This window comes from Malania oleifera, chromosome 7 (genome assembly GCF_029873635.1).
Source record: "Malania oleifera isolate guangnan ecotype guangnan chromosome 7, ASM2987363v1, whole genome shotgun sequence".
NCBI classification, from domain to species: Eukaryota; Viridiplantae; Streptophyta; class Magnoliopsida; order Santalales; family Ximeniaceae; genus Malania; species Malania oleifera.
In genome coordinates, this window is record NC_080423.1 from 47,699,951 (window position 1) to 47,714,294 (window position 14,344).

Sequence of the window (14,344 nt, forward strand, 5' to 3'; positions counted from 1 at the left end):
GATTAAGGAGAGATTAGGAAATTGATTATCTCAAAAACTCTCTAAAATTTTCCAAGCCTATATTATTCATACTACTTCAAAATACTCTCCTACTCCACATTCCTTGATCATTCAAGCCTAATAAGAGTATTTAGATTGTTTTTGATTCATTCTTAAAAGCCCACAACTCTCATTTGAAATTTATATTGCTTGATTTTTATCTTGAGAGTAAGGCTAGATATTTTCCCACTGATTTGAATAAATAAATCTTGTGTGGGAAAACTCATACGCTTTGGGTTCTTTGCATTGTTATTGCAAGATACCTTAAGCATTATTTTTGGTGTAGAAAAATATTTTACAAAGTTTGATTTCAAACAACTATTGTGCTTGCCATAGTTGAGAAAATCCTTCTGAATTTGTTTGAATATTATTGCTAGCATCTTTGAAACATTAATCTGATATTGAGATTTGATATACTTGGTTTCAAAGAATAGCTTAGTTGAAAAATCTTGTGCACATTTGAGGTTATACATTACACTGAGTGTAGCTTGCACATATACACCATTGAGCTTATAATTCCTACATGTTTGGTGTGCATTGATTAGTTCTTGTGCTAAATTGGTACATAATCTGCTTAGTTAAGAAGCATTTACATGTACGCAAATTTTTTTGTATATCTGTTGTATTCCAACCATGGGCCTGAAGAGGGAGACTAGCCCTAATAAATAGTCCCGAATTGGCTTAGACCTGGTTAGGAAAGATAGGTGCACCATCCTGGTAAGGTGTAGGTTGAGGTCAGCCCCGCTAATTGACTTGGTTGTAACCGGTGTTTCTACACCCGTGAAGTGAGCTTATAGTGGAATCCTTGTGCTAGTGAGCCAAGGCGGAGACATAGGCACTTTGGTCGAACCCTGATAAAATTTCTTGTGCGTGCTTTTAATTTTCGCATTTTAAATTCCATTACATGAATGTTTGTATTTTACTATTGTGAATGTTTGGGTTTATAATTGCATAAACAGACCCTAGGTTGAGTAATACTGTTGCTAGATTAGTTGAACCTAGGACATAAATTTTTAAATACCCAAATCACCCCCCTCTTGGGAATACACCAAAGCTAACAATTGGTATCAGAGCCTCATGACATTGACTTAAATTTTTTTGCTAAAGATCGAGATGCACTACAAAAAAAATTGGTTTTTAGTGACGAAACTATTAGTAACGGATTCAATTTTGTCACTAAAAGTGGGTATTAATGGCAGTTTTATCAACCGTCACTATTACGACACTACTAGTGACGGATTTGAATCCGTCACTAATAGTTTCGTCACTAAAACCTGAAAAAAGTCATAGGAAAACATTTTTTACGCAGAAATTATCCTGAAAAAATATTAGCGATGATTTCTGTGGTATTAGTGATGAATTAAATCTGTCACTAAAAGATAAACATTAGTGACAATTAAATAATCGTCACTACTATTATTTAAAAAATAAATTAAAAAAATTAGTTCAGAGTATTAGTGACGAATTTACAGATTTGTCACTATTAGCCCATTATTAGTGACGGATTTCAGAACCGTTACTAATACATTAATTTTTAAAAAAATTAAAAAAAAAATTTTAGTTCAGAGTATTATTGACAAATTTGTAAATTCGTCACTATTGGTCCATTATTAGTGACGGATTTGAGAACCATCACTACTACTTTCTTTTTTAAAAATAAAAAATAAAAAAAATTTACTTCAGAGTATTAGTGACGAATTTGTAAATTCGTCACTATTGGTCCATTATTAGTGACAGATCTAAGAACCGTCACTAATACTCCCCTTTTTTTTAAAAAAAAAGTTTAGTTCAGAGTATTAGTGACGAATTTCTAAATTCGTTACTAATGGCCCGTTATTAGTGACGGATCTAGGAACCATCACTAAAACTTACCTTTTTAAAAAAACATAAAATAAAAAAAAAAATTAATTCAGAATATTAGTGACAAATTTTTAAATTCGTCACTATTGACCTATTATTAGTGATGAATTTGAAAATCGTCACTAATACTTCCCCTTTAAAAAAAAAAAAAAAATTTACTTCAGAGTATTAGTGACGAATTTGTAAATTCGTCACTATTGGCCCATTATTAGTGATAGATTTGAGAACCGTCACTAATACTTCCCTTTTTTAAAAAAATAAAAAAAAAATTACTTCAGAGTATTAGTGATGAATTTTTAAATTCGTCACTATTGGCCCCTTATTTGTGATGGATTTGGGAATCGTCACTAATACTTCCCTTTTTTAAAAAAAAATAAAAAAAAAATTATTTGAAACTATTAGTGACGAATTTACAAATTCGTCACTATTGGCCCCTTCCCCCCAATCTCTATTTCCCTGTTTTTTCCCCCAATTTTTTTCATTTCCTCCATTTTGTCGTAGCCCCTCCCTCCCTCCCAATCCTCCTCTCTCTCGATCCTCCTCTCTTTGTCGCCGTTCACCATTCCCTTGCCCATCGTCGTCGAAGCCCATCTTTCCCTCGTCACCGTTCGCTACTCCGACCGCCGCCGCTGCTGCTCCTCGTCAGGATCTAGGTTTGCTTCTTCTTCTTCTTCTTCTTCTTCTTCTTGGTTATATGTATCTCTTATTTTTCTAACACTAGTGAATCTGTTGCCGTCATGTTTAATGATCTATTGGAACATCAACTTTGATTCCAGCATCATAGAATGTTCTGATTTAAGCTTGGAGCTCCAATTGAGTTTTTAGAACATGGATTCTTGTTGCCCAACCAGGTATAGGAGCCAGTATTTGGTTATTTATTCATACTGGGATTGGCTAAAGTAATAAAACATAATTGGGTAGACTTTAGATGGAGTAAAGTATAAGCAGGTAATTTGGTATTTAGACCTTAAGGGAGTTCCCAGAGGAGTCTGAGACACTGAATGAGAATGCATTGCATGGCAAACATTTGGGTTTGTAGGAGGATTCAAGGATATTATCATTCAACTTATTTTCATTCAATTTTAATTATTTTTGTATCCTATATAATTTTCTTATGTATAACTTTTCAATAATTAATATCTTACATTTCATTAAATGTACAATGAAGGAAAAGAAATTTTTTTTAACGATTTTTCTTGACAAAAATGACGTTTCTAAAATAAAGTTAAATGATGTTTCTAAAATAAAGTTATATATTATTTAATGCCATGTTAGTGATTTAAATGTAGTTTTTAAACATGGGTGACGATTATTCAGGTTGGCATTATCAATTCATTCTCTGTCTTTAATTTCCTCATCACTAATTTCTTTATAAATGCTTCTGCCCACTATTTCATAGGCATTGGTGCTGATTCTATTTGGGTTGGAGAAATTTTTGTTTAATTTGTGATAGGTATTATTATGTAGACATCATAGATTGGTACAAGTCTTTAGTTTTACAAAACTTAATTTCTTATTCTTCTTCCATCTTCTCATAAATTAAAAGCTTCCCTTTGTAATTCTTATTAAGTTTTATTAATTTTTAAATTTCAAAGTACTTAATTTTTGTGTTTTCAAAAAGTATAAGCTTATACCCATTTGACAAATATTATTAAATATGCACAAGTAATATTATTGTAAGGATATAGTTTACTTGTCTTAATCAATAACCATAAGTGCATATTTGGTTACAATTGTTTAATTGTCCTATTTTAGACAGTTTGAGAATACAAACTTATTTATATTGTGAATTGTCCCCAGAATTTACCTTCTTTAGAATGACCCTACAAAATGGGCATGATTCCAACCTCATGTTCCTACATCATAAAAAATGCCCAAAAATACAAAATTAAGAAATAAAACCAGTACTAAACTTCAAATTTTGAACTTGAAATTTGGATATGTTGTTTTTGGTTAAATTATATTGAGTTACGACATTTTCAACCCATCCATTTAATGAATAGGAAGCAAAGGTAAGTTTTATTTATAACTGTGTGAACTTGAAATCTTCTGAAAATTTAAATTGAAATGTTGAATGACTAAATCTTTTTGATGGATGGTATTATGTTATATGAATTGTAAATTGAACTACTGAAATGCATGCTTATGTTGAATGCCAATTGCATGGGTGATGCAATACATTGTGAATTGCATACTGGTAGTGGATTTAGGTTCTCACATGCTCAAACTTACTAGTATCTGCATGATGCGTATTATTGTGATTTGTTTGCTTGAATCTATCAAGTTTTAGTGCAGGAATTTTTTGGGAAATGTTCAATTTACAGACAATATGCTGCCAAAATTTCGTTAAAGTTTTTCCAGAATAAAACCATGTACCACTACAAAAAAAAAACTGGTTTTTTTGGGCTAGGGGAGGGGGAGCCTAGGATTCTTTAACTTTATAGTTTAATTTCAACCATAATAAAATCCATGAACAAGCACTTAACAAAAATCAAAAGGTTAAAATTTGTAATTCTATCATAATTTAAATTTTAAGAAACAAAGTACAATTTAATAAAACTTTAGAGGCATGTTAAATAATTTATCCTTTCTTTTAGTTTACTGGGAGAATTATTAGGCTATACCAATCAGAATTTTTTACACTATTGAATTACACCTTATATTTACTCAAATTGTTACAATCTTATGCAAAACCTCATTGGCGGATGTCAAATGTGGCAATTTCTCTTGGTAAATGTGAGTTTATTGAAGTCGTTTTAAAAATGTTTGGTCTACTTGTGAAAAAGGAGCTACTAGAAAGAAAAAACTAGATTTGAGTATTTGATGAAAAAAGTTGTAAGGTGTTTAAAAGTATATAATAACTAGAAAGAATATGGTCTTTTTAGAAAATATAATTAATACATTTACCGTGTTATAGTGCTATAAAAAAATTAAGGACAACAATAGAAAAAATAATTTGTTCGTGAAAAAAATTAGCTTCTAGCTTTTAAATTTTTAATTTTGTAACTTCTAAAAAGGTAAAAGTTGATTTTTAGAGACTAAAACAATTATACCAAAAGTTAGACCTACCTTTATCTTTTAAAAAGGACAAGACAAAAGAGGGGCATCAAACTCACCCTAAATAACTTAAATGTTTACCTTATTATTTATGAATTAATATATTATAATCATATATATATATTAAAATGAAGCGCTCACCTGAGCCATCCATAATGATTTTATTTGGTTTAGTAAATGAGTTTTAAAATTATATTTATATTGAACTTTTCTAATCAGTAGGTGTGAATATTTTCTCATAATGTTATTGTTAAGTATGCCCCTCTAAAAAAAAATTTTGTTTTCAACATAAATCGTACGGTTTCGTCTTTACTGGTCATGTCTCCTTGAACGAAGCCTCTGGCTGCCTCAAAGCACGGCCACTCGCCACGATGCACTGCCAAGTGGCAGAGGGTTCAAGGCCCGCTAAGGGGAGAGTCTTATTCTAGGGGTCGAGCTATACTAAGTAAGCACGAAAGGGTTTCGAATGAGATGAGAGCACCAAGGGTGACTCTTGAGGATGTGTAGTTGCCCCCAGCATGTTTTGTTACGCCACCCATTAGAGAGTCGTCCTTGAATGTTACCCAAGGGCTTACAGAGGACATGCCTGCTCATCCGGTGTTGTTCCGTACGATTAGGCCGACCATGCCGTATAATTGTGAGGCTCCGCCTCCGGTGGACATTCCTACCGAGTTGCTACCTCGGGTCCTCAGGCCACGCAAACCACCACCCTCCCCTCTTACCCTAAATTGTGTCATCTTCTAAAGGAAATGGCACGGGACCGAGATGCTGCTAAAGCAGCAGTTGCCTCACCTTGCTCGTGTGGTTTCGATTTTGATTCTGACTCTGATTAGGATAGACTAGATGCTTGGGATCTTTTTATGCGCTTTCTCTTTTTCTTATGTACTGTGCTTATGCACCCTTTGCTTTTATTTTATTTCTTTTTCTTTTATTTGTTTTTTCCTATATTCTATTTTACCATGCTTTTAAATGGTTGTACGCATGCTTCGATGTGTCTATCTACATTGTATTGCCTCTGAAATTAATGAAAATACATGGAGCTTTTGGTTTCTACCTGTATTTTGTACTTCACTATATCATTACGTTTTTCTAGCTATTTCTGGAATTTATGTGGATGTTACTTATACATATACGGTAGGCAGATAAGTGTTAACTTTTTTTATCCTTATTGTGCATTCATTTGAGATTGTGCACAGTTAGAAAATCTTTGGAACAAAAAAATATAAAATATGGCGCTTAGGAAAAGCCAACTAAATGCCATATGAAGTAAATTTCCAATTTAATTACTGTCATTTATTGTGTTCATTGAAGCTTAGATTCGTTCAAGAATGGTTACTATACATTCATGCCTTATCGTACATGTGAGACAAAACAATTATTGAAATTCAATTGATTATTAGTCATACTATGTTAACTAATAATCAATTGAACATGTTAATTATTTATTTCACTTACGATTTGTTTATATTTCAACCATTCTTGGATTGTCCAATGTGCACAGTTCAGGAAGTTGTATTTACATTGTTGTCATCGTTCACGCTTTGTCAATTGTCATTATATATTTCGAGCACATCTTTATTTTTGTTCTCTGGGTGCATAATGGGGTGTCATGACAATTTGTTAATGATGAAAAACTAGCAACATGTTCACTTCCCCCATCTCGTGCACTTGGAGAGCCATGGGAAGATGCTGTCGAGGAGCTCTATATTTTGAGAAAATGTTCGGCCGATCGGTGCATGGGTTTATGATTTCATGGATATGGCTGACCTACAAAAGGCCCATTTTTACGTCCTCAATAATTGTAATGAAATTGTTCCATATATCGAGTATGTGGTTCAAAACCCTTTACTATTATCGCATTGTATTTACATATGCATATTTATATACGTACTTGACATTAACATGTACCATTATTGCATATAGCGAACATAAAGCTGAACTTCTGGCCCAAAATGAAAGGACTGTCGATGAAAGACATAAGAAAGAATTTTTCAATTGGTTTGGGAGCCGTGTAAATAACAAATTCTGCCCGAGTACGAAGCAATGTACATTGTCAATGTTGACGGTTTACTCATCTAAACTCCTATTTATTTAATAGATGAAAGTCATGTATTACAATAAAGAACCAACAGCAAGTAAAGATTTGTATGCACTGGCATGTGGCCTCAATCAATGAGTTAATCACTACAGCGGTTGCATTGTCAACGGTTTACAATTTCATACAAAGTCCTTTGAACTGAATAGAAGAACCCAAAATTGTGCGGTTACGGTGCTAGGCATATAAGGAGATGAAGAAATTGACTACTTTGGTGTCTTAGATGACATTATAGAGCTTAACTATGGAGCCAACAGACTCGTCTCCCTTTTCAAGTGTACTTAGGGGGACATTGACAATAAAAAGACTGGGATAAACATGGATGCTAACTTACCAGTGTCAATTTTAGCAAGACATGGTATCAAAATGACCTTTTTGTGCTAGCGATGTAGGTAGAACAAGTGTTTTACCTTAAAGACACAAAATTGAAGGGTGAATGACATGTGGCCCAAAAGATTCCTCCTCTAAGTTTGTATGCTATTACAGAAGTTATAGAGGGGGCGAAAAGTGTTAGTGCGGTTGCATTCTTAGATGATGAGCCATTTGTTAGTGCAGCAGTGCAATCTGCTTTCAATGTTGTTGAAGAAGGAGTTGATCCTATACCATTGAATAGGGTTGGTGCCACGGCAGAACACATAGGGACTGATGACATTACAATTGAACCTTTTGTAGATGTTCACTTCATCGATGATGAGGAAATTGATGGGGAAGATGAAATAGGGGTCAAGTACTGTAGTGAAGAGGAAGACACTTTAGAAAGTAAGGATGATACCGATATTGAGGACGTATAAGGGGTAAGCATGTTATGTTTTTCACTATGTATCTGACATGTGTAAATAACTAAAAATATAATTATTATGCATCCATCTAATATTTGTACTTCTTATATTTACTTGTCAAATATTTTTCAGACATGGCACCAGGAGGTTGTCGTGGCCGACTTCCTTCCAGACTCTCTACTACATCCCTTGAGGATGATCTGATATCCTTGACACAAGCGGAGCCCATCGGTCCTGATGCGGCACCATCATTGTCTGAGCCATCGGCACCTTGGCCAGACATGGATACCTCAGCTCAGGATGACATGTAGGGTGAGTTGCCCACCATGATGAGCAGCATTGGTAAGGTTACTGTTAGAATTGGTGTATTCCCAAGAGGGGGGTGAATTGGAAATTTAAACTTTCTTCCTAGGTTTAACTAATCCTACAATCAGTATTATACAAACCTAGTGTCTTTCTATGCAATTCCAAATGCGTAGATAAAAATGATGTGGAAATTAAATCAAACGCATCATTCACACCATAACATACATGTGCGGTAAATATAAAGTACATAAATATAAACAAGGCACACGATATGTTATCGGGGTTCGGCCAACTGTGCCTACGTCCCTGCCTCTAGCTCGCAAGCCAGAGGATTCCACTAATGGCTCACTTAAGGGTGGAGTGGCACCGATTACAACCAGGTCAAATTAACACAGGGCTGACCTCAACCTTAACCAGGTCAATTAGTGGGGCTGACCTCGACCTACACGCCTTAACAGGACGACGCACCTAGCTTTCCTAACCGGTCTAAGCCAATTCGGGACTATTCCAGGGCTAGTCTCCCTCTTCAAGCCCATGCCTGGAAATACAACAAATGTGTATTACAATCAAATGGTACAGTGATTGTACTTTCATGCAAAGCAGATATGTACCCAAATACGCGCAATAACTTATACCACAATATGATTCAATATGTAAGCTCAATGTGGTCTAAATGGTTCAACTCTCAAAAATATTTTCTATATGTGTAATGCATACGTGAGAGTGACAAACAAGAAATCTTTGTATCACAAGATATTCAGCAAATAAGTTCTCACAAAGATATCAAGTCTCAAGTACTTCAATCAGCAGGATATTTAAAGCATGTAAGTATCAAATGATGTATATGCTTGGTTTGCAAAAGATGTGTAATCTTTGTATTCGGCAAATAATGTATGAGTGAGTGAATATTAGAGCAAAGATCACCATCACAAACACAAATATCTTTTCACAAATATATCAATATAAATCACACAAGATATTTGAGTATGTTTTGAAAATGATTTTGCAACCAAAATACAATACGATCTTCTCAGGATATTGCAATGAAGGTGCAAGCTTAGAATATCTAACAAAGTCTTCTTAGGATAGACTTATCAACAAAGTCCCCTAAGAATCCTTAGGTTTTGCTCTCAAATAAAATCATGTTAAGCAAATAAGACAAGGAGAGCAAACATTTCCAAACACACACTCAATCCACTTACAAATGATTTAGACCTTAATAGAGGGTAAGCTTGAGTGAATGAGGCTAAAAAATGAGTAGTATAAGCTTTTGGTTTTTCAGAGAATTCTCCCTTAATCAAAGTGACTAATCATTTTTAATTTTCTCAAATGATCTCATATATATAGGCATAGGAGAAAATATGACCGTTGGGGACCTATTGGGAATTATTAATAAAGTTTAATGACATTTCAAATATTTTAACCCTGTTTAAAAAATGTTTAACTGCGGTAAAAATCAGGGCAACTCAAGAGGTTCAGTCGACCAGAATAGGTTCGGTCGACCAAGTCTCATATGGTTCGGTCGACCAGGGGACTTTTGAACTAAGGGCTCGGTCGACCAAGAGAGGGCGATTTCTCAATTTTTCGAGGTTCGGTCGACCAGGCCATTTTGAACTGGCTGGTTCAGTCGACCAGACAATTGGGATTTCTCCCGAGGACCCTCGGTCGACCAGGTAGTTGGAGTTCATTTCTGTCTCGGTCGACCAGATGGTCAATATGTTGACCAGAGAGGGTTTCGATCGACCGAAGGGTTTTGAACTGAGTTGGTTTGGTCAACCAGGACCTTGGTCAACAGTTGACCCAAGTCTGGTTTGGTCGACCAAGCCAAAATGAACTGAGTTGGCTGGTCGACCGAAAGTGCACCAAGTTTGCATTTCGGTCCTGTTTTAACACACACAAATCCTAATGAAGTGCCTAACATACATATGTGCAAGTTTGAGTGTCTTAGGGTCACTTGGGGTCCAATTTGAAGACACCGAAAAAGTTCGATATCAGTCGACCAAAGGGAAAACCCTAAGGTCTTTCTAAGGTCATTTTTCATTCACGGTTTGTTTGAGCTTACGTATTATCATGCATGTGATGTGTGTGAGCTTCTTACAAACCAGAGCCCTAGTTACTATTACAGACCTTTCCTACTTAAATATTACAAACCTGAATATAAATTACAATAAATAAATTATATCTAGGGTCTTCATTTTCCGCTAGGTCTCTGAGTGCCATCATAGGATACTACCAAGATAAGCCTACACATCAACTTAACAGTCATTAAACACCTGAGTATTTGTCATAATCAAAACAGGGTATAACCCATAGGGTCAACAGTTACGATTAATTTATATCAATGTAAACTATTGGTTTTTATTCACTTGTATGATTAAAATATTGCTATTAATTTAACTCTTCTTTCAACATCGGCATCCACAGCTAGGTCAGGCCATGGTGTAGCAAAGAACACAGCACTTAAAAAGCACTTGCAGAGGACGGGGCAGCGCATTAGGATCAACATTCCTCCAGGCTTCACCGACCCGCATGACGATTGGTGTCTAACATGGACGTGAAAGCTTGGCATTATATGCCGAAAGTATGCTTTAGTTACCACCTTCAGCTGGCCGTAGGTGGCTGAGGTATAGCACAAAGTTCTTTATTTGCACATCCGAGTAAGTAATCCCAAACCTTTAATTTTTTTTTTGACTTTATATATTAGTAAAACAAATGTCTAACATTCTAACTATAATACCTATGCAGAAGGAGTTCGACATGGACATTCTCCACGCGGACCATGTGAAAAGGGCGGTAGATGTCCAACTATGCAATAAATTTAAGACCTATCATGTGAAAATACGCAAACATTTTTGTGCGATGGGAGATCAAGTAGAGACCTGTCCATACAATAAGATATCCCAAGAGGATTGGGAGGTGGTGTGTCGCCATTTCCGCAATCCACACTATCAGGTGATGTGTTTGTATTATAATAACTACTTTAAGCTTTGATGTGGCTAATAAGAAATCATTACATCATTTTGCAGGCTATATATGAAAAAAATGCTGTGAACCGCAGCAAATTCCCTACGATGCATTGCAGTGAGTTGAAATTATTTGTAAATCATCGAAGGGTAATTACTATATATTAGACTATCTGACCATTACCTGAATTAATAGTAATGACATTTTATATGATAATGTAATGTGATCTTGAGACGGGCGCAGAGGAGCCGCTGCCAAATCTTTATCAGAGAACACACTAAAAGCGCTCGGGGGAGTGGTGCAACAGTGCGCAGGACAAACATGTAAGTCAAAGAAAATATTTTGTTTCTAATTTTATTCAAAACATTGAAGTTGTATTCTTATTTCTTCCTGTTTTTCATTTTCATGACTGAAAATAGGCAATAACGGTTGAGCTTAGGGATGCACCTGTTGCATAGGGAAGCCAGCAAATGATGGATTACCTGATAACGGCTCAGGTGCTTGGGGAACGAGTGGGGGGCTGGGTGAAAGGTCTTGGAAGTGGATACATTGCCCCAATAGCATCATCTTCGATGAATGCGGTGGCTCGTGCTAAGATAGAACGAGCGCGCTGAGACGCCGAGTCTCGGTCGGACTAGATGGTTCAACTGATGCATACGATTGAAATAGAGAATCAACAATTGAGAGACATGGTGTCTAACATCCCGACAGAGAATGAGAATTTGAAAGACATGATGTTTAACGTCTCAATGGAGAACCTGCAATTGAAAGACAAGGTCTCCACCATTGAAGCCATGCTCACCGCAATTCTGAGTAGGAAAGTGCAGTTCGAAGAAATAATGCGTCAATCTCGACTAGATGATGCAGGTGGCTCCTCTCATTAGAAGGTATGTAAAACGTAATTTCAATATTATGTTGGTAGTTCTGCTGCTTGTTTAATTATGCTACTTGATTGCATGCGTAGTCTAGAATGCCTCATGCATTGCGGATGCAATGGATGTGAACTGCATACTGGTAGTGGATATAGGTTCTTGTGTTCCTTGAATTGAATCATAAATTGCTTATTTGAACCTATCAAGTACACGTTTCATGGGAAAACATCCAATTTACAGACGACATGCTGTTGCAATTTCGGTAGATTTTTTACCCATATTAAAACCTTTTACAAAGATGATTATGTTAAAATAAATGATAAAATATTTTTGAAATGATGAGTGAAAACTAATTGAATATTAAATTTCATCCAAGCATAATCATCGAATAGTTAGAGGAGCTTAGCTCCATCTAGTGAAGCTAGGTCCATAAACCTTAGAGATAATTTCTTAGAGTTCTTTTTTTTTTTTTTTTTCCTTTTTAAAACTATTCTTATTTGTTTGGAGATACTGGAACTGTCTTGATTGTGCCATTACAACTTGATTTATCTTTTATGAAATATCATATATGCGTAGATGATAAGTTGTGTACTACTGCTGTTGGCTTAACTAAACCTAGGAAGGACTTTTGTAATTTGCAGGTTTGGGAAATGTTCTATTTACAGACAGCATGCTGCCGAAAATTTGTTAAATTCCGAACGCTTTCTTAACCTCCTCCCAAATAAATCTTTCGAACACTATAACTTAGCCACTTATGAACATTAACATCCATTAAAGAATCACAACTTGAAACCTCCTATATATTGAAAACTTTTCTAGTCAAACTCAAGTTAGTAAATTAAATGCTAAGAACCAAAGACAAGCTCAAAAATCTCCAACGAACTACGAAAGGCAATCTTAAAACCTTCTAAAAATCATCAGCAAAGTGTACATGAGAAACAAACTTCATTCCTTCCAAGCAACAAACCTTCCACAAGACCACAAGCCTCACACCTAATTAGCACTCTAATTAAGACATTTACCACCAAAATGAACAAAAAATGAAATAACTTACTACCATGAAGAAAACGAAAAAATGTAAACTAGGATTCCACCAGTGTCATTAAATAGAAGAAAAACACACCATAATCTATTTCCTCAATCTATAACCAAAGCTTTATATGTCCATAACTGAATCCAAAGAACCCCAACTCAATCTATCACAAGTCTTCTCACAATCTATGTAACAACTTCATGCCCAACTCAAGTTGCTTCAAGAATGCTTGAAAAGCAACCTTCTAGACAAAACTAGAAAACCTTAGTCAAAATCTTGTCAATAATAGTCACAAAACCAATAGGTCTGAAATTCCTTTATATATCCATCCTTCTTAGGCACTTATAAAAGTAGGACTCTTGGCTACATCATTATTAGCATGAATCTCCGGTAGGAGGGACAAAACCTTCGTATAATATCCTTGACACTTTCCTAACTTAGGATAAATTCCATCACAAACCCATTAGGTCTAGGAGCTTCATCTCTCCAATGCAAAGATACACTCTCATACCTTTGAAACTACAAAAGTGCTCTCTAACCCCCACTTAGCTTCTCAGAAAGAAGGGTCCCATTTATCAGTTACTATGATATTGATCGGCTCTATGGATTTATACTAAAGTGCTCTTATAATGGTTGAGTTCTAATCCTAACTTTGAAAGTTTCGCTCGTAACCCACACTTAAGCTAGTAGCGTCATTAGTCATCACCCATCACATGTTATCAATGGGAAAGCATTCAATCTTAATCTGTATATGTATATATATTTATGTGTGTGTGTGTGTGTGTGTGTGTATATATGTACATATGTATGTATGTATCTATGGATGTATGTATGTGCGTGTATATATATTTAGAGAGATCATAGTGTTTCAAATCTTACTTATATCTTCTTTTTGTTCGCTTTCTACCACTTATATCTTTTAGAAATAAACTGAATTATTTGATTGGGCCTTTCGTTCGACTTCCTAGTCCCTTCACCCAAAAGGGTTTAAACAAATCACCCACTCGCCAGTCGCCACTTCAAAAAATCACCCTAGGCTCTAATTCCACAAACAGCTTCTTCCAAGCCTCAATCCTAGCCTTGGCTCTCTTGAGCCTTCTAACCTTCATGAGAACTCCTTGAATGCCGCAATAACCTCTCACATCCCTTCTTCCTCCTCTTTTCCCTATAGTTTGTTACTCTATTATCCTCTCGTAAATGAATGATCGTCTCTTTAGCGTCTTTGTACCTTTTCTCCAAGCCTTTCAATTGATCTTCAAGCAAAGGTTTACTGAGCGCCAACTCTCCATTATGCTCTCTGATTGTATATGCTCTTCTAGTGAAGTTCACTCATGAATGG